A 22,398-nucleotide genomic window follows, 5' to 3' on the forward strand; every position below is an offset into this window, starting at 1 on the left:
AACAGTCCCCGGAATGTGATGTTCCCCTTCCTGTGTCCATGAGTTCTCATTGTTCAATTCCCACCTATGAGTGAGAACATGCGGTGTTTGGTTTTTTGTCCTTGCGATAGTTTACTGAGAATGATGTTTTCCAGTTTCATCCATGTCCCTACAAAGGACACGAACTCATCATTTTTTATGGCTGCATAGTATTCCATGGTGTATATGTGCCACATTTTCTTAATCCAGTCTATTGTTGTTGGACATTTGGGTTGGTTCCAAGTCTTTGCTATTGTGAATAGTGCCACAATAAACATACGTGTGCATGTGTCTTTATAGCAGCATGATTTATACTCCTTTGGGTATATACCCAATAATGGGATTATTTATTTAGACAGAGTCTTGCTCTGTCGCCCTGGCTGGAGTGCAGTGGTGCAATCTCGGCTCACTGAAAGCTCTCCCTCCTGGGTTCACGTCATTCTCCTGCCTCAGTCTCCCAAGTAGCTGGGACTACAGGTGCCTACCACCACACCCAGCTAATTTTTTATGTTTTCAGTAGAGACAGGGTTTCACCATGTTAGCCAGGATGGTCTCAATCTCCTGACCTTGTGATCCGCTCACCTCGGCCTCCCAAAGTGCTGGGATTATAGGCATGAGCCACTGTGCCTGGCTCTTAAGCAATTTTTAAGGGCCAATCTAGTGTTGATGAATTCCCTGAGCTTTTGCTTGTCTGAGAAAGACTTTATTTATCTTTTATTCTCTTATTTTATAAAGGATAACTTTGCCAACTACAGTATCCTTGATTAGCTGTTTTTATCTTTCAGCACATTGAGTATGTCATCCCATTCTCTCCTGGCCTGTAAGGTTTCTACTGAGAAATCTGCTATTATTCTAACAGATTTACTTCTAAGTGAATAGATGTTATTCTCTTGCTGTTTTTATCTTCTCTCTTTGTCTTGACTTTTGACACTTTGATTATAGTGTGCCATGAAGAAGACATGTTTGATTGTATCAGTTTGGGGATTTCTGAATTTCTTATATCTCAATGGCTAAATCTCTTTGTAGACTTGGAAAGTTTTCTGCTATTATTTTGTTAAATATGTTTTCTAATTATTTTGTTTATTTCTTTACCTTCAGGACAATGAAAATTTAAATATGTGGTTACTTTATCATGTTTCACATGTCACATAGATTTTGTTCACTCTTTTTGGTTCTTTTTTTCTTAGTTTTTTCTCACTGGGTAATTTCAAAAGACCTGCCTTCAAGTTTTGAAATTATTTCTTTGATTTGCTCTAATCTACTTTTGAAGTTTTTAAATGCATTTTGTACTTTATTCAATGAATTCTTTAGTTGCGGAATTTCTGTTTAGTTCTTTCTTATATCTGTCTCTTTGGTAAGCTCTTCATTCAGATCCCGAATTGTTTTTCTAATTTCTTTGTAATTTAAAAAAATTTCTTTGTATCTCATTTAGATTATTTAATATCATGATATTGAATACCTTATTGGGAATTTCATAACATTCTCTCTTTTATAATGTTAAATTTTTTGAAGTTTTTTATTGAGGTTTTATATATATAAGTGTGTTTATGTGTGTTTATGTGTATATGTATATATACATATTACCATCTTTATAATTTTTAAGTGTACAGTGGTAATAAACACATTTATATTCCTTTTTTCTTCATCTTGGGATTTCATAAATTTCTTTTTGATTGGAATCTGTTGCTGAAGAATTATTGTGTTCCTTTGGAAGTGTCATATTTTCCATGCTTTTTTATGTTTCTGTGTCCTTATGTTGATATCTGCACATCTGGTGTAATAGTGACTGCTTTCAAATTTTTCAATTTGCTTTCATAGGGGAGGAATTCTTTTTGAGTATGTATTTATAGTGTTAGTTTGGTAGAGCACATTGGCTTTGATTCTGGATGTGTGCAGTAGTGTGGACTCTATGTCTTTGGCTGTAAAAAGCATCAGTGGTGTCTGTTATTTCCTCAGTGGTTTAAGGTACAGTTGTTAGTGGAGGCTGTGGTGAAGTTTTGCTGGGCTCAGGATGCCAGTTGGTCCAGTGCTCAGGGCCCAGTGGTGGCAGCAGCAGGCAGAGCATGCCTGTCCTTGGTCCCTAGGGTGGAATACACTGGCACCAGTTTTAGAAGGTTCAGATGGATGAATTTTTGAGCCTCTAGGCATTGATGGGCTTTGTTGGTGGTGGGTTATCGGGCCTCTAGCAGCCTGCATGTTGTGGACAATGGCAATAGCAGTGAGGGGTCTAACCTTTGGGAACCAAGTGGTATTTGCCAGTGTTAGCAGTGGCTGTAATGAGCAAGGTGGGCCAGTTTCCAGGCCCACAGAAGCATGTGCAGTTTAGTGCCCACTGTGATGGTAGCAACGCGTTGGGTGGGCCTGATCTCAGTCCCTTAAGAGGAACACTTGGGTGTCAACAGTAGTGGACTGGGCAGGGAAGTCCCCAGGCCCTTAAACAGCCTGCGAATGTAAAGCAGGGCTTGGTGGGCCCATCCTCCAGCACCCCAGTGGTGTGGATAGGCACTGGCTGTGGTAGGCAGCAGCAGATTGAACCCAGGGCCCACAGCAAAATGCTCTGGGTGAGGGTGGCAGCAGCAGCAGTGGCTGCACTGTAGACCTACTACTGGGGAGAAGAGGTGTGCTTTCAGGGACAACAGTCACAGGCAGACAGCTGAGGAGTATGCGCTTCACTCATGTTTCAACCCTGGATGTGACAGCTTGTAGGGATGGCTACTGCTAGTTGCAGAGTTTGCCCTCAGAATGCATGAAAATGTGAAGTGACATCACTCCTGGGGCAACAGGGTATTTGCCAAAAGCTCATACTTCAGCCCTGGATGCAGCATCCAGCCATGGTGGTGGCTGAAGGTGGGGAATCTCCAAAGGCTCTAGAGATGTGGGGATGCAAGCACTGTTGGACCTCCAGGCAGGATGCAGTCTGGTGGAGGCTGGGCTCTAAATATGCTGCCTTTCAGTAGCTGCTTAGCTCAGAATGTGTTGGACTCAGTGTGAGCTCCCTGTCTGGAGCCATGTTTTCACACTGCCTCCACGCAACTCCTTATGCTAGTCTTAGGGACTGCAAGGGTCTAGGGGCTTTCCCATGCCCAGGATGCAAGAGTTCATGGTGGAAATGTGAAGCTCTATGGGTCACTCACTTATCCTTGACTGCGACGGAGAATCTCTCCAGGCTAACGGATGATCCCAGACAAGCAGACTGCCATGCTTCCCTCTCCCTACTTGTTTTAGGTGTTTCCTGTAGCTTCTCTGTTGAATTCTAGTGTTCTTTCTTACATTATGTATTTGCATTGCAGTTATCTAGTCACTATTTTGGTTCCCCTTAGTGGAGGTTAAGACTACTTGGTGCTTTTAATCTACTTTTTTTTTTTTTTTTTGTATTTTTAGTAGAGATGGGGTTTCACTGTGTTAGCCAGGATGGTCTCAATCTACTGACCTCGTGATCCCTCCACCTCGGCCTCCCAAAGTGCTGGGATTATAGGTGTGAGCCACCGCGCCCGGCCTGTTATTCCACCTTCTTGAAGGTGCTTTCTGAGATTTACCTTTATTTATTTTTATTCCAGACTGATTTCCCTTAGACTTTGCAGATGTGTATTAATATTTGTTAGCTTACTTTTTTTTTTTTTTTTTGAGATGGAGTCTCGCTCTGTCACCCAGGCTGCAGTGAAGTGGCATGATCTTGGCTCACTGCAACCTCTGCCTCCCGGGCTCAAGTGATTCTCATGCCTTAGCCTCCTGAGTAGCTGGGACTATAGGCGCACACCACCACACCCACCCAGATACTTTTTTTTTTTTGTATTTTTAGTAGAGACAGGGTTTCACCATGTTGCCCAAGGTGGTCTTGAACTCCTAAGCTCAGGCAATCTGCCCGCCTCAGCCTCACAAAGAGCTAAGATTACAGGTGTGAGCCACCACACCCGGCCAGTTAGCTTACTCTTAAAATTCCTAAATAATTCCAAATCTCTCTTGGGATTATTTTTCCCATCCTTCTGGTAATCCCTTGCCTACATTAAACTTAAATTCCTTTTACCATAAGTTTACAATAAAAAAAAATCTAACCTCTATAAATAGAATCATCCTCCATCAGTATACCTATGTTCTCCTTTTTTCTCAAGCCAGAGCTCAAAGAAACCAACGACAATGACCTTGTAAGATTTGAAAGTGAGAAATATGAGATTGCAAATTGCACTGCCATTCCCTATCCTATGCTGTCAGAAACATCACCAGTCCATCAGAATTCTTTCCTGTGCTGAGCTCAAGAATTGTTTATAATTGCATCTCAATACAGCACTTTATATAGCATCTCAATTAATGGTTTATTATTATTTTTTCTATAATCATTTTACTTGATTCCTACAACAAACCAAGGAGCTGGGTATTACTAATCCCATTTTACAAATGAGGACACCAAAATCTAGATAGGATTGTAACTTATCCAAGGTTATGCTGTTAGCAGTAGGTGATTACAAGATTCCAGTCTAGGTTTGTCCGGTTCCAAGGCCCATGCTGTTAAAACTGTGTTGCCTGTGGTGGTATGGCCTGATTTGTCGGCCATGGCAATGACAGGAAGCCACATATTAAAGGACTCTCCCTTGAGGTGTCTTAGGAAGAGCCCCAATAATCAGGTGAAGTCCTTGGCTCTTTCTGAAGCAGCCAAATGTGCATAAAACTGTGCTATGTAAGTTCGATGAAGAAGTTCATTTACAGAACACATCCTTGCTCTAGAAATGTCATTATAGAGCACAGTGATATACTGCATATGTATTATCCCACACTAAGAAACAAAACACATTGATTGAAACCAATGACCTATTAGGCTGAATTCAAATTATTTGCTGAAAGCAAATAAATAATTTTCACTTACACAGGGAATTTCTGAAACATGTTGATGCATGTGTCACCACCTGCAAAACACTGTTTTTTTTTCAGAGTATCTAGTTTAATTAAGGAACTTCACTAAGATGAGGCATTATCCAAATAGCTGTATCTGTTATTGTGGAGAGAGGGAGGGAAGGGGAACATTCAGAGATAACATGCTGACCTTAACATGCAACTAAGGATAAATATTTTCTGCTTTCAGAGCATTATCCAGTATTCTCTTTAAAAGATAGGTCTGCCTATTAGCTAGCTGGCAATACACTTTGTCTCCCACCAAGAAGACATCTGAAAGGCTTTTCTGCAGGAAATGCCAGGAAGGCTTTCTGGTCTTCTCTACAGCCAATAGGTGTTATAAGTCTCACCCATGATCTTGTCTATGCTTGTGTGACAATATCTAATGAGACAGAAAGAGCCAGTCAGTCCAATATACCACTGATTTTTAAGATGACCCCAAACAGGGAAAACAGAAGTTAAAGATCACTGCCAGTTACAGGATAATTAATTTTAAATAGTTTTATTACAATGACAAATTAAAATTCAGGAAAGTCAAGCTTTGGATTGTGCTTGGGTTTGAGTCTTGGCTCCATCAGCTATTGGTTTTGTAGCATTCGGTAAGTCATTTAACAGCTCTGGGTCTCGAATTCTCATTCTATGAAGTGTGAGAATGCCTAAGAATCAGGATTATTATGAAAAATAAACAGATAAGTCAAAGTATGCAAGGTGATTAACATACTCCCTGGAGCAAAGCAAATACTCAGAAAAAATTCAACTTTCATAGCTTTCTCTTTTCTGGGAGTCAGAATTTCATATTTTTTTCACACCCTCAATTGCATATGCTTTGTGCCCTGTAAGTTCAAGTATTCAAGGCAATATATTTCCACTAATTTCCTAACAGTGTACATATTTCTGTTTACACTTAATGTTGAATGCATGTAGCCACAGCCTTAAGCAAGAGATTTCTGCTGACAAATATTATGGTGGAATACAATTATTCGAGAGTGACTAATTTTCATTGAGTTCCTACTATGTGGCAGTTGCTTTGTAAAGCACTAGGGGAAGAATAAAAAGAATAAGACATACTTTCCACCCGTGAGGCATTCACAATCAAGCAGGAAAGGATTAAGTTAACTAAACCATGTATCCCATAAAGTTATATGAAAGGGAAGGTGGGACACAAAGGCATGATCAAGAAATAAATCTTGAGAAAGGTAATGTTTCATAAGGGCCTTGAGTAGTAAGTCAAATTTTAACAGGAGAAAGGAGAGTAAGGACATGTTGGACAAAAGTCTTGGAAACAGACTGGAAAGGACCTAGGATGGCAAAATTTAAGTATTTAGTATTTCGAATGGCAAGAATTTAATGAGGTATATAAAGCAGGAGGGTGACAGTACTGTATCAATAGAAATAACTGATAAAATATAAACTAGTCTGCACTTAGCCAACCATACCCAAGGTTCTATTTTGCTAATATTAGTGTGCTTAGTGTACCAGATTTGTTTCTATTCAATTAATTGTAAATGTATGTGGTTGCACACACACTATAAATACATTTTCTGCATGAGTTGCATGTGCAAATACGTATATAGGAGGCAGAACTTCTAGAGTGGCAGAGTCAAGAGCTAGGAGTAAACTTTTCTTGGCAAAACAAAAATTTTATTGTTGAAAACCATAAAAAATATTTACAGTCTAGGGAAATTGTCTAAGAGCATACAGGAATTGAAGAAACATTCACTGGAAAAATCTATTAAGTCTCAGTAAGAACAGTGAGATTCTACAGTATTTTGGACATGACCTGCTTCCTTTCTGCCCCCTTCAGCCCAGCATGCAAAAAAATATATTGCAGATTGATATAGCCAAAAATACAAGGCTCCCTTTTCTGATCCCCTTCCACACCCCAGCTTTCATCTATAGAGCTCTGTAATGCTGCCTGAGGGTCTTTATTATTATTATTGTTGTTTTTTATTGAACTTTAAGTTTTAGGGTACATGTGCACACTGTGCAGGTTTGTTACATATGTATCCCTGTGGCATGTTGGTGTGCTGCACCCATTAACTCGTCATTTAGCATTGGGTGTATCTCCTAATGCTATCCCTCCCCCGCCAACCCCACCTCACAACAGGACCCAGTGTGTGATGTTCCCCCTTCCTGTGTCCATGTGTTCTCATTCTTCAATTCCCACCTATGAGTGAGAACATGTGGTGTTTGGTTTTTTGTCCTTGCAATAGTTTACTGAGAATGATGATTTCCAGTTTCATACATGTCCCTAAAAAGGACATGAACCCATCATTTTTGATGGCTGCATAGTATTCCATGGTGTATATGTGCCACATTTTCTTAATCCAGTCTATCGTTGTCGGACATTTGGGTTGGTTCCAAGTCTTTGCTATTGTGAAGAGTGCCACAATAAACATACGTGTGCATGTGTCTTTATAGCAACATGATTTATAGTCCTTTGGGTATATACCCAGTAATGGGATGGCTGGGTCAAATGGTATTTCTAATTCTAGATCCCTGAGGAATTGCCACACTGACTTCCACAATGGTTGAACTAGTTTACAGTCCCACCAACAGTGTAAAAGTGTTCCTATTTCTCCACATCCTCTCCAGCATCTGTTGTTTCCTGACTTTTTAATGATGGCCATTCTAACTGGTGTGAGATGGTATCTCATTGTGGTTTTGATTGGCATTTCTCTGATGGCCAGTGATGATGAGCATTTTTTCATGTGTTTTTTGGCTGCATAAATGTCTTCTTTTGAGAAGTGTCTGTTCATGTCCTTCGCCCACTTTTTGATGGGGTTGTTTGTTTTTTTCTTGTAAATTTGTTGGAGTTCATTGTAAATTCTGGATATTAGCCCTTTGTCAGATTAGTAGGCTGTGGAAATTTTCTCCCATTCTGTAGGTTGCCTGTTCACTCTGATGGTAGTTTCTTTTGCTGTGCAGAAGTTCTTTAGTTTAGTTTAATTAGATGCCATTTGTCAATTTTGGCTTTTGTTGCCATTGCTTTTGGTGTTTTAGACATGAAGTCCTTGCCCATGCCTATGTCCTGAATGGTATTGCCTAGGTTTTCTTCTGGGGTTTTTATGGTTTTAGGTCTAACGCGTAAGTCTTTAATCCATCTTGAATTAATTTTTGTATAAGGTGTAAGGAAGGGATCCAGTTTCAGCTTTCTACATATGGCTAGTCAGTTTTCCCAGCACCATTTATTAAATAGGGAATCCTTTCCCCATTGCTTGTTTTTGTCAGGTTTGTCAAAGATCAGATAGCTGTAGATATGCAGCATTATTTCTGAGAGCTCTGTTCTGTTCCATTGATCTATTTCTCTGTTTTGGTACCACTACCATGCTGTTTTGGTTACTGTAGCCTTGTAGTATAGTTTGAAATCAGGTAGCATGATGCCTCCAGCTTTGTTCTCTTGGGTTAGGATTGACTTGGTGATGCGGGCTCCTTTTTGGTTCCATATGAACTTTAAAGTAGTTTTTTCCAATTCTTTGAAGAAAGTCATTGGTAGCTTGATGGGGATGGCATTGAATCTATAAATTACCTTGGGCAGTATGGCCATTTTCACGATATTGATTCTTCCAACCCATGAGCATGGAATGTTCTTCCATTTGTTTGTATCTTCTTTTATTTCATTGAGCAGTGGTTTGTAGTTCTCCTTGAAGAGGTCCTTCACATCCCTTGTAAGTTGGATTCCTAGGTATTTTATTCTCTTTGAAGCAATTGTGAATGGGAGTTCACTCATGATTTGGCTCTCCGTTTGTCTGTTATTGGTGTATAAGAACGCTTGTGATTTTTGTACATTGATTTTGTATCCTGAGATTTTGCTGAAGTTGCTTATCAGCTTGAGGAGATTTTGGGCTGAGACAATGGGGTTTTCTAGATATACAATCATGTCATCTGCAAACAGGGACAATTTGACTTCCTCTTTTCCTAATTGAATACCCTTTATTTCCTTCTCCTGCCTGATTGCCCTGGCCAGAACTTCCAACACTATGTTGAATAGGAGTGGTGAGAGAGGGCATCCCTCTCTTGTGCCAGTTTTCAAAGAGAATGCTTCCAGTTTTTGCCCATTCAGTATGATATTGGCTGTGGGTTTGTCATAGATAGCTCTTATTATTTTGAGATACGTCCCATCGATACCTAATTTATTGAGAGTTTTTAGCATGAAGTGTTTTTGAATTTTGTCAAAGGCCTTTTCTGCATCTATTGAGATAATCATGTGGTTTTTGTCTTTGGTTCTGTTTATATGCTGGATTACATGTATTGATTTGCATATGTTGAACCAGCCTTGCATCCCAGGGATGAAGCCCACTTGATCAAAGTGGATAAGCTTTTTGATGTGCTGCTGGATTTGGTTTGCCAGTATTTTATTGAGGATTTTTGCATCAATGTTCATCAAGGATATTGGTCTAAAATTCTCTTTTTTGGGTGTGCCTCTGCCAGGCTTTGGTATCAGGATGATGCTGGCCTCATAAAACGAGTTAGGAAGGAATCCTTCTTTCTCTATTGATTGGAATACTTTCAGAAGGAATGGTACCAGTTCCTCCATGTACCTCTGGTAGAATTTGGCTGTCAATCCATCTGGTCCTGGACTCTTTTTGCTTGGTAAGCTACTGATTATTGCCACAATTTCAGAGCCTGTTACTGGTCTATTCAGAGATACAACTTCTTCCTGGTTTAGTCTTGGGAGGGTGTGTGTGTCGAGGAGTTTATCCATTTTTTCTAGATTTTCTACTTTATTTGCATAGAGGTGGTTGTAGTATTCTCTGATGGTAGTTTGTATTTCTGTGGGATCGGTGGTGATATCCCCTTTTTCGTTTTTTATTGCGTCTATTTGATTCTTCTCTCTTTTCTGCTTTATTAGTCTTGCTAGCGGTCCATCAATTTTGTTGATCTTTTCAAAAAACCAGCTCCTGGATTCATTAATTTTTTGAAGGGTTTTTTGTGTCTCTATTTCCTTCAGTTCTGCTCTGATTTTAGTTATTTCTTGCCTTCTGCTAGCTTTTGAATGTGTTTGCTCTTGCTTTTCTAGTTCTCTTAATTGTGATGTTAGGGTGTCAGTTTTAGATCTTTCCTGCTTTCTCTTGTGGGCATTTAGTGCTATAAATTTCCCTCTACACACTGCTTTGAATGTGTCCCAGAGATTCTGGTATGTTGTGTCTTTGTTCTCGTTGGTTTCAAAGAACATCTTTCTTTCCACCTTCATTTCGTTATGTACCCAGTAGTCATTCAGGAGCAGGTTGTTCAGTTTCCATGTATTTGAATGGTTTTGAGTGAGTTTCTTAATCCTGAGTTCTAGTTTGATTGCACTGTGGTCTGAGAGATAGTTTGTTATAATTTCTGTTCTTTTACATTTGCTGAGGAGAGCTTTACTTCCAACTATGTGGTCAATTTTGGAATAGGTGTGGTGTGGTGATGAAAAAAATGTATATTCTGTTGATTTGGGGTGGAGAGTTCTGTAGATGTTTATTAGGTCATTTTGTGCAGAGCTGAGTTCAGTTCCTGGGTATCCTTGTTAACTTTCTGTCTCATTGATCTGTCTAATGTTGACAGTGGGGTGTTAAAGTCTCCCATTATTATTGTGTGGGAGTCTCAGTCTCTTTGTAGGTCACTAAGGACTTGCTTTATGAATCTCGGTGCTCCTGTATTAGGCACATCTATATTTAGGATAGTTAGCTCTTCTTGTTGAATTGATCCCTTTACCATTATGTAATGGTCTTCTTTGTCTCTTTTGATCTTTGTTGGTTTAAAGTCTAGTCTATTTTATCAGAGACTAGGATTGCAACCCCTGCCTTTTTTTGTTTTCCATTTGCTTGGTAGATCTTCCTCCATCCTTTTATTTCTAGCCTATGTTTGTCACTGCACGTGATATGGGTTTCCTGAATACAGCACACTGATGGGTCTTGACTCTTTACCCAATTTGCCAGTCTGTGTCTTAATTGGAGCATTTAGCCCATTTACATTTAAAGTTAATATTGTTATGTGTGAATTTGATCCTGTCATTATGATGTTAGCTGGTTATTTTGCTTGTTAGTTGATGCAGTTGCTTCCTAGCCTCGATGGTCTTGACAATTTGGCATGATTTTGCAGTGGCTGGTACCTGTTTTTCCTTTCCATGTTTAGTGCTTCCTTCAGGAGCTCTTTTAGGGCAGGCCTGGTGGTGACAAAATCTCTCAGCATTTGCTTGTCTGTAAAGTATTTTATTTCTCCTTCACTTATGAAGCTTATTTTGGCTGGATATGAAATTCTGGGTTGAAAATTCTTTTCTTTAAGAATGTTGAATATTGGCCCCCACTCTCTTCTGGCTTATAAAGTTTCTGCTGAGAGATCCGCTGTTAGTCTGATGGGCTTCCCTTTGTGGGTAACCTGACCTTTCTCTCTGGATGCTCTTAACATTTTTTCCTTCATTTCAAGTTTGCTGAATCTGACAATTATGTGTCTTGGAGTTGCTCTTCTCGAGGAGTATCTTTGTGGCATTCTCTTTATTTCCTGAATCTGAATGTTGGCCTGCCTTGCTAGATTGGGGAAGTTCTCCTGGATAATATCCTGCAGAGTGTTTTCCAACTTGGTTCCATTCTCCCCATCACTTTCAGGTACACCAATCAGACGTAGATTTGGTCTTTTCACATAGTCCTATATTTCTTGGAGGCTTTGTTCATTTCTTTTTATTCTTTTTTCTCTAGACTTTCCTTCTTGCTTCATTTCATCTTCCATCACTGATATCCTTTCTTTGAGTTGATCGCATCAGCTCCTGAGGCTTCTGCATTCTTCACATAGTTCTCGAGCCTTGGCTTTCAGCTTCATCAGCTCCTTTAAGCACTTCTCTGTATTGCTTATTTTAGTTATATATTCATCTAATTCTTTTTCAAAGTTTTTAACTTCTTTGCCTTTGGCTTGAATTTCCTCCTGTAGCTCGGAGTCGTTTGATCTTCTGAAGCCTTCTTCTCTCAACTCGTCAAAGTCGTTCTCCATCCAGCTTTGTTCCATTGCTGGTGAGGAACTGCGTTCCTTTGGAGGAGGAGAGGCGCTCTGCTTTTTAGAGTTTCCAGTTTTTCTGCTCTCTTTTTTCCCCATCTTTGTGGTTTTATCTACTTTTGGTCTTTGATGATGGTGATGTACAGATGGGTTTTTGGTGTGGATGTCCTTTCTGTTTGTTAGTTTTCCTTCTAACAGACAGGACCCTCAGCTGCAGGTCTGTTGGAGTTTGCTAGAGTTCCACTCCAGACTCTGTTTGCCTGGGTGTCAGCAGCGGTGGCTGCAGAACAGCGGATTTTTGTGAACCACAAATGCTGCTGCCTGATCATTCTTCTGGAAGTTTTGTCTCAGAGGAGTACCCAGCTGTGTGAGGTGTCAGTCTGCCCCTACTGGGGGGTGCCTCCCAGTTAGGCTGCTCGGGGGTCAGGGACCCACTTTAGTAGGCGGTCTTCCTGTTCTCAGATCTCCAGCTGCATGCTGGGAGAAGCACTACTCTCTTCAAAGCTGTCAGACAAGGACATTTAAGTCTGCAGAGGCTACTGCTGTCTTTTTGTTTGTCTGTGCCCTGCCCCCAGAGGTGGAGCCTATAGAGGCAGGCAGGCCTCCTTGAGCTGTGGTGGGCTCCACCCAGTTCGAGCTTCCAGGCTGCTTTGTTTTCCTATTCAAGCCTGGGCAATGGCAGGCGCCCCTCCCCCAGCCTCACTGCTGCCTTGCAGTTTAATCTCAGACTGCTGTGCTAGCAATCAGCAAGACTCTGTGGGCGTAGGACCCTCTGAGCCAGATGCGGGATATAATCTCCTGGTGTACCGTTTTTTAAGCCCGTTGGAAAAGCGCAGTATTAGGGTGGGAGTGACCCGATTTTCCAGGTGCTGTCTGTCACTCCTTTCTTTGACTAGGAAAGGGAACTCCCTGACCCCTTGCACTTCCTGAGTGAGGCAATGCCTCGCCCTGCTTCGGCTTGCACACGGTGCACTGCACCCACTGTCCTGTGCGCAGTGTCTGGCATTCCCTAGTGAGATGAACCTGGTACCTCAGATGAAAATGCAGAAATCACCCGTCTTCTGCGTCACTCATGCTGGGAGCTGTAGACCAGAGCTGTTCCTATTTGGCCATCTTGAAAGTTAAGTCTTGTTATTGTTGTTGTTAAAAAGCATGGGGAACTCTGTGACTAAGAGAAGTATTTGAAATAATGGATATCTTATTGGTGAGAAATTAAGAGAGACTAGAAGCTCCATGATACAAAGCATGATGCAATAGAGGGAAACATTCAGAGCTTTAATAGAACAAGGAAAAGAGATATCTAAGAAGAGTACTCCTGGAATCATACTCAACCCCAGGAGTCAAGAAGGCTTTGCATATGCAGTGAGCTTTGCTCACTCAGAAGCAATCAGCACAGGAAGTGGACTGATTTGAAGGTATTTTCAAAACCACACACAGACCAATTACAAGGGCACAACCCTCAATGGCACAAATGCTTAAATTCAACTTCTTACCAAACACTTACTGGCAAGCTTCTCTGACACAAGTGTGAACTCCTAGGAAGCTATGTTTAGAAATAAATCATAGCCACCACTGGTAGTCTGAAAGAGTGTGCATGCCCAATGCTGTGCCCTCAAAACAGCAATGAGAAGAATAACCTCCATGGTCTTGGTCCCATGCTGAATTTAGATAGTAGTCTGTAAGCTACATACATATTCAACATATGGAGGAAAGATCTTACTGGCTGAGAGAGTTTAATCATAACATTTGACTAATAAGTGGCTTATGATAACTAGGACTGACCTATAAGTAGCCAACCTGCAAGATTAAAACAAACCAAAAAAAAAAATCTGACCAGGGACATAAGAGACTACATGCTGAAAAGTAATGGATTTCAGCCATGTTACTAAACAAATAAACTAAAAAACAATCAAATAACAATTACTCCTTCCTGTAGCAGATCTATATTCAGATTTGGTATACTATCTTAAATAAGCTGTTTTCAATAAAACATTAGGAGACATGCAAAGAATGTGAATGTAATGCATACACAGGGAAAACAGTCAATAGAAGCCAACTTGGAAAGGTACATAATATAAACCCCTTAAAAAAACTAATGGAAATAATGCATCAAGAATATGATAAAGTAATACACACTATTTAAATAAAAACAAATGAAAATTCTCCAGTTAAAAAGGTAGAATAACCAAAATAAATCTCAACAGATTTGAGCTGGCAGAAAATAATCATTGTCTTGAGGACAAGTCAATAGAGATTACAAAATAGTAACAGGCCATCAAAACATATAAAGAAAAAACTGACAGATTTAAAGGGAGAAATAAACAGTTCTACAATAATAGTTGGAGATTTCAGTATCCTACTCTCAATCATGTATAGAACATTTAGTCTCAAAATAAGTAAGAATATAGAGGACTTGAAGAACACAATAAACCAAGTGGTTTTAACGGAGATACAGAACACTCCACCCAGCAACAGGATACTAATTCTTCTCAAGGGCACGTGGGACATTTTCCAGGATAGACTATGTGTGGGCCTGTAACTTGTCTCAGTAGGCGTGAAAGGATAGCTATCAAAGATTCATCTCTTACCACAACAGATGAAGTTAGAAATCAGTAACAGAAGGAAAACAAGAAAATTCGTAAATTTGTGGAAATTACAAAACACGCTCAAATAACAATGAATTAAAAAAGAAATCACAAGGAAAGCTGAAAAATATTTAAGATAAATGTAAATAAAAACATAACATACCAATATTTATGCGGCACAGTGAAGGCCACACTAAGAAGAAAATTTATAGCTGTAACGCATTAAAAATTAATCAAAAATGTTTTAAATCAGCAGATTAACTTTGCAACTTAAGGTACTAGAAAAAGAAAAATTAAACACAAAGGTAGCAGAAGGAAGGAAATAATAGAAGAGCAAAGATAAATGAGATAGAGAATGAAATAATAATAGAGAAATGCAACAAAACTAAAAGTTGGCTCTTTGAAAAGATCAAGTTTGACAAACTTTTAGCTAAATAAAAAAAGAGAAAAAGCAGGGCAGAAAAGTCTCAAATTACAAAAATAAAAAATGAAAGACATGACTACTGATTTTACAGAAATAAAAGGATTATAAGGCAGTACTATGAGCAGTTGCATGCCAACAATTGGATAACTACATGAAATCCTTATAAACTTGAAAGCTACCAAGACTAAACCATGAATAAATAGAAAATTTAAATAGAACTATATAATGAATAAGAAAATAAAATAAATAATAAAAATCTCCCAACAAAGTAAATCCCTGGACCTGAAGTCCTCACTAGTGAATTCCACCTAATCTTTAAAGAATAATTAATGGCAATTTTTTTCAAAGTTTTCCAAAAAATATTGAAGAGGAGAGAGCACTTCCTGACTCACTTCATGAGACAAGTATTACCCTGATGCCAAACCCAGGAAAACACAATTGAAGAAGAGAAAATTACAGACCAAAATCACTAATAAACATAGATGCAAACATTTTCAACAATATACTAGAAAACTGAATCCAACAGCATATTAAACATTTACTCACTTGGAAAGCAAGGTTCAGCATATACACATCAATCAATGAAATATACCACATGAAGGAAATGAAAGAAAACATTACACGATTATCTCAATTGATGCAGAAAAACCATTTGACATAATTCAACCTTATTTCATGACTGAAAAAAGACAAAGTAGAAATAGAAGGCAATTACCTCAACATCATAAAAGCCATATATAAAAACCCCATGGCAAACTTCATATTAATAGTATCAATAAAAACGTGAAAGCTTTTCTTTTAAGATCAAAAAACATTTTTTTCCTCCTTAGAAAACCAAAAATGTGGGCCATGCGCGGTGGCTCATGCCTGTAATCCTAGCACTTAGGGAGGCTGCGGAGGGCAGATCACGAGGTCAGGAGTTCAAGACCGGCCTGACCAACACAGTGAAACCCCATCTCTACTAAATATACAAAAATTAGCTGGGCATGGTGGTGCATGCCTGAACTCCCAGCTACTTGGGAGGCCAAGGCAGGACAATTGCTTGAACTGGGATCTGAGAGGTGGAGGTTGCAGTGAGCTGAGATTGCGCCACTGCACTCCAGCCTGGGGTACACAGCAAGACTCTGTCTCAAAAAAAAAAAAAGAAAAGAAAACCAAAAAAGTACTTATTGATTGATTCTTTAGAGGTTTTTTTATAAATTTATACACAATAATTGTACATATTTATGGTGTACAGAGGGATGTTTTGATACATATAATGTATAGTAATTGGATCAAAGTAATTACCATATTCATTACCTCAAACATATATCATTTCTTTGAGGAACACCAAATAACCTCCTTCCGGCTATTTGAGACTATATGATATATTATTATTAACTATAGTTATCATACAGTGATATAGAACACTAGAACTTATTTTTCCTATCTAGCTGTAATTTTGTATTCTTTAACAAATCTCTCCCTACTTCCCCATTTCCCCTATTTTTTCCCAGCTTATAGTATTCTTTGTTATACTTTTTATTTCTATGAGATCAACATTTTCTAGCTTATGCCTATGAATGGGAATATTTCTCTCTTCTATTTAACATAGTACTGGAAGTCCTAGTCAGGGAACTTAAACAAGAAAAAAAATCAGAAAAGAAGAAATAAAATTATCTGTTTATAGATGATATGATTTCATATGTAGAAAACTCTAAAGATTCCATATAAATATACACACAAAATACACTCAGAATTTAAATGAATTTAGCAAAGAATCAAGATATAAAGTTCAAACACACAAATCAGTTGCATTTTTATATACTAATAATAAACAATCTAAAAATAAAATTAAGAAAATATTTTCATTTGCAATACCATTACAAATAATAAAATACTTAAAAATTAACCAAACCAAGGAAGTAAAAGACTTGTACAATGAAAATTATAAAACATTAACCAATAAAATTAAGGAAGACATCAATAAATGAAAAAATATCTCACATTCTGGATTAGGGCTTAGTATTGTTAAAATTTCAACAGTACACAAAGTGATCTACAGATTTAATGCAATCTCTATCAAAATGTAAGGTCAGTTTAACATCCAAAAGTTAATTTATGTGATATGCCATGTCAGTAGAATAAACAAAAACTATATGCTCATCTCAATAAATCCAGAAAAAATATTTGACAGAAATACAATACCAAAAACAAACAAAAAAACTAGGAGTAGAAGCCTCACCCTAATAAAACGGATTTGCAAAAAAATTCACAACTACCATCATACCTAATGGTGAAAGACAATTCTTTTCTCCTAAGATCATGAAAAATATAAGGATACTCATTCTTGCCACTTCTAATGTTGTACTGGGGATGCTGGCCAGGACATATAGGCAAGAATAAGAAAGAGAAAGTACCCAGATAGGAAAAGAGAAAATAAAACTCCCTATATTTTCAGATTACATAATTTTATACGTGTGTGTATACACATATAAACATACACACACTTGTTATGAGCATTATAAAAACTGAAATTAAGCAAGCAATTCCATTTATAATATCATTAAAAACCCAGAATACTTAGTGATATATTCAATAAAGTAAGGACAAAACTTGTATACTGAAAACTAAAAAACATAGGAAGTAATTAATTATTTGTATTTACCTTATTATTTCCCTGATTGTTCTTACCACCAGAGAGATGATTGAAGACTTATTGGGCAGTTTGCTTCTTCAGTGATGTACTTATTCATATGCATCATTCAATATTCTTCTGGGATGTCTGTTATTTTCTTATTTAGGCATTGGGACTCCTTTTAAAGATATAAACACTTTTCTTATAAATGTTGCAAATATTTTCTCCTGACAAATCATTTGTCCCTTCATTTCGTTTAATTTTATTCAATTTTCTACTTTTTCTCCCATATTTGCTCTGCTTCAGACACTCAGTCCCTTAGATGTTCTCTAAACATTAAGAATTTGTGGCCAGGCATGGTGGCTCACGCCTGTAACCCCAGCACTTTGGGAGGCTGAAATGGGCAGATCACGAGGTCAGGAGATCGAGACCATACTGGCTAACACAGTGAAACCCTGTCTCTACTAAAAATACAAAAAATTAGCCGGGCATGGTGGCGGGCGCCTGTAGTCCCAGCTACTCAGGAGGCTGAGGCAGGAGAATGGCGTGAACTGAGATCACGCCACTGCACTCCAGCCTGGGGGACAGAGCAAGACTCTGTCCCCCCCCAAAAAAAAAAAATTAAGAATTTGGAATTTGCACTGACTGTTCTCTTTGCCTAGAATGCTTTTCTCTGGATTCTCACCCCTTACCCTCTCCAAGTCTTTGTCACATATCACCTTCTTAATGGGGCCTACACTAACCACTTTATTTAATTTCAGCACACTTTCATTGCCGCAAAAGCCAGGCCAGATCATCTTTACTCTGCCTTTTTTCATAGCACTTAGAACCTTCTAAAAGAATATATCATTTATTTATTTTTATGTCTTTATTCCCTGTTTTTCCAGTAAATTTAAAATTAGTAAGAGGAAGTATTTTTGTATGTTTTGTTCCTCATATATCCCAAGATTTTTGAACAGTTAGTACATGTTAGGGGCTTATAAATATTTGCTGAATTATATAATTTATGATCACTTCTTCCAAATAAGTTTTTAATGTTTTATGTTATCAAATATAGAAGAGATACCTTTAAGAATAAATGTATCTTTATTTTGTTGTGTCGAGATATACTACACCAAGATTAGGAACATATTCTCCTTAATTGTTTATTATGCTTTTATAATAATTATCATTGTTGATTTACACTTACATTTTGACTTGAACTAGAGTATAATTTGGGTGAGGTAGAAACTTTAAAAGCTCTTTCATTATAAAACCTAGTTGTCTTAACAGTAGTTAGAGAAAAGTCAATTCTGTGCCCATTAATAATTAGCATGACCTTTAGAATATGCTAAATCTCATTTGTATTGCTTTCTGCATTTTATTCTTTTTCACTCTGCAATAACTTTACTTAAAATAGTTTTACACCTAAAATTATAATAAATGTATAGATGTATTTGGGTGAAACTGCCCCACATTTTCCAGTTGAGTATTTGTTAATTTCTAGAAAAATTAATCCCCTATATTCAATCCATTCATTCCTTCACAAATTAAAATGACCGGATATTGAATCTCCTCGATATATATTCTATACCACATTAACTTCCTTTCATAATTTGTACTTTTATTTTTTAATGTCCTTGAGATTCCTACTTAATTATTCAAGTTTATCTTTTGTTGTGTCCAACTGCACAAAAGTTTTACTGATATTTTTAAACATTTCATACATACAGAGAAGTACATAAATGTACATGGAGAATTTAAAGAGCATTTTGAAATGAACTTCTGTGATAATTTCATCTAGAAGAAAAAAAATGGAACATTTTTCCATGTATTTTTGAAAAATTTATTCTGAAATAATTTTACTAACTGTATATTCTGATATGTGCTATCATACTCATCTATTTTTTTAATGTAACTTTCTGAGTTCTCATTTCATTTCATACTTTTGCAAATATGCGGGATAATTTTTACAGTTTCTTGTTCCATACATTCATTTTTTCCAATCTTCTATTGCTTTAAACACAAATAATTATAATTATTTTATAATAAGTATTTTAATAATTCTGATATCTGGCCAGGCATGGTGGCTCAAGCCTGTAATCCCAGCACTTTGGGAGGCTGAGGTGGGCAGATCACGAGGTCAGGAGATCGAGACCATCCTGGTTAACACGTTGAAACCCCTTCTCTACTAAAAATACAAAAAATTAGCCAGGCGCCTGTAGTCCCAGCGACTCGGGAGGCTGAGGCAGGAGAATGGCGTGAACTCAGGAGACGGAGCTTGCAGTGAGCCGAGATCCTGCCACTGCACTCCAGCCTGGGTGACAAAGCGAGACTCCTTCTCTAAATAAATAAATAGAGATGAAGACATTATCTTGAATTATACAGGTATGCCCAAGGTAATGTCAAGGGTCCTTATCACAGGAGGGCAGTAGCATCACAGTCAGAGAAGAAAGTATCATTGTGGGAACAGAGATTACAGAAAGTGAGAAAGAGGTCATGACCCAATAAATTCATCCTGCCTCCAATATGGAAAAGGCAAGAAAACAGATTTTCCACTAGAACCTCCTGAAGAAATGCAGCCCTGCTGACCCCTTTATTTTTGGAATTCTTAACCTCTGTAATTATAAGATGATAAATGTGGGTTGTTTTTAAGTCACTACATTTGGGTAATTAGTTACGAAAACAATAGGATACTAATACGGTTATTTTAGTAATTTCTTAATTATGGTACCTTTTCCCTATGTGCGTGGTTATTTTTCATTGTGAGCCATATGTTTTTTTTCCAGAAATTATTTGTGAGACTTCTTCATAACGAGGTTGAAGGTGAGTTTCTCTGGAGAGCATTCGCTTATATCAGGGCTTATGGGTTCTGCCAATACCAGTCTACTGTATTTTCATGTTGTGTCTGTATTTTTGGACCAACAAATAAATTGCCCTGCTTATGTTTTCATATCTTCTCTTTTTCATACTGTAAGTGTTTCTTCTATTTATAAACAAACAACCAAATATGTGAGGATAAAAATAAGACTTTTTAAAATGTCCTCACATTGGTTGTTGGTTGTTTAAAGTGTAGAGCATCAGTATGTTACCAAAGCACCAGGGGTTCGGTCTGGGTTCTGCTGCCTCCTGCACAGAAGGGAATGACTGAGACAATGAGTATTGCCAAGGAAGAAGGCTTTAATCAGGTGCTGCAGCTGAGGAGATGGGAGCTCAATCTCAAATCTAACTCCCTGCCTGACTAAAACTAGGGGTATATAGCAGGGAAGAAATGAAACAATGAGTAAGAAAACAGATAGATAGTAGGGAGGTGCAAGTAAGCAATCATGATGAATAAGGGGTTTTGTCATTGGTTACTGTCTGTTGTGATCTGGTGAGATTCAGTTGTTTGATACTTTTTTTTTTTTTTTGAGACGGAGTCTTGCTCTGTCTCCCAGGTGGGAGTGCAATGGCGCAATCTTGGCTCACTGCAAACTGTGCCTCCCAGGTTCAAGTGATTCTCATGCCTCAGCCTTCCGAGTAGCTGGGACTACAGGCACCTGTCACCACGCCCAGCTAATTTTTGTATTTTTTAGTAGAGATGGCGTTACACCATGTTGGCCAGGCTGGTCTCTAACTCCTCACAACAGGTGATCCACCTGCCTTGGCCTCCCAAAGTGCTGGGATTACAGGCATGAGCCACCACGCCTGGCCAATATTTTTTTTGGGGGGGGCAGTCTGAAGGTCCTTTTCTGAGGAAGGAAATCATATAAAACAAATATAATTTTCAAGCTTTAAGTCCATAGGGTTAATTTCAATCTGTATCCAAAAAACTCCATATGGGACTATCAGTTTCAAGTACAGCACTATAGATAGATGGAATTACTCTCTATAGCAGACTACCTTCTACAGTGAGATAACCAAAAACTGTTGGTAAGAAGGCTTTCATTTGTGTTACTTGAGAGAAGAGGAGGAAGGTGTTTAGGAATTCATGCATTTATCTTTTATTATTATTCTTTTTATCTTGCTCTTGCCTTGTGGTTGCTAGGTTTTTCTGTCCTTTAGTTGTTATTGCAATTCCGTCTGCTTTTTATCTTCCTTACACCATTAAAAAAAACCCAACGGTTTGCAGAAACCAGTTTGAAATCATAATCAAAAGAGACATGGTAGCTACATATTGTATAGATTTTATAAGTACCTGAGAATATTATATTATCATTAACCTTAACGAAATGCCACAGAAAGACAGTATTTTGCTTGCAGGAAAATAAAGCTAAGGGTGTGGTATGATGAATTTCATATTCATACTTTGTCTAAAGGCAGACGCTTGCATGATTTGGAGTTTTTCCAGGCTTAAAGACTATAAACTTTATCAAGAATTTCAACCAAAGACAGTTGTTTCCTCCATACCATCTGTGCAGCAGCAAGATGTTACATAAAAATCCAAGCCAGAGATGGTAATTATGATAAGGATATATTGGTACACTGATGAACATTAGTTATCATTACAAAATTTAATTATTTACTATTATTAGTAACAGATGTATTGTCCTGTAAAATAAGTACTATTATAGATATTTTAAAGAAAGAATGAGAAACATCATTTGTTAAATAACTATTTGACTTCTCTACCATAGAACAATTGATTGAAATTTACTTTTAAAAATTTTTACTTTTTATTTATCTACATATAAAATAATGATTACTTGTTTAATTCTGCATAATTGGGTATCTGAAATTATGTACCTGGATCCCAGAGTAGTCTATGTTAAAGTAGCTTATTTTCATATCAAAGCATGAGGCTCTCCTTATGTGCCATGGACCGTGTTATAATCCAGGCCACCTTAAATAAGTTGATAAAGATCCTTCAAGATTTGTTTTAACTCATTCATTCATTCAATCAGCAAATACCGAGTATAAGGCTCAATATGCATCAATGAACAGAGAAG

This window comes from Hylobates moloch, unplaced genomic scaffold (assembly GCF_009828535.3).
Source record: "Hylobates moloch isolate HMO894 unplaced genomic scaffold, HMol_V3 SCAFFOLD_6, whole genome shotgun sequence".
Lineage (NCBI taxonomy): Eukaryota > Metazoa > Chordata > Mammalia > Primates > Hylobatidae > Hylobates > Hylobates moloch.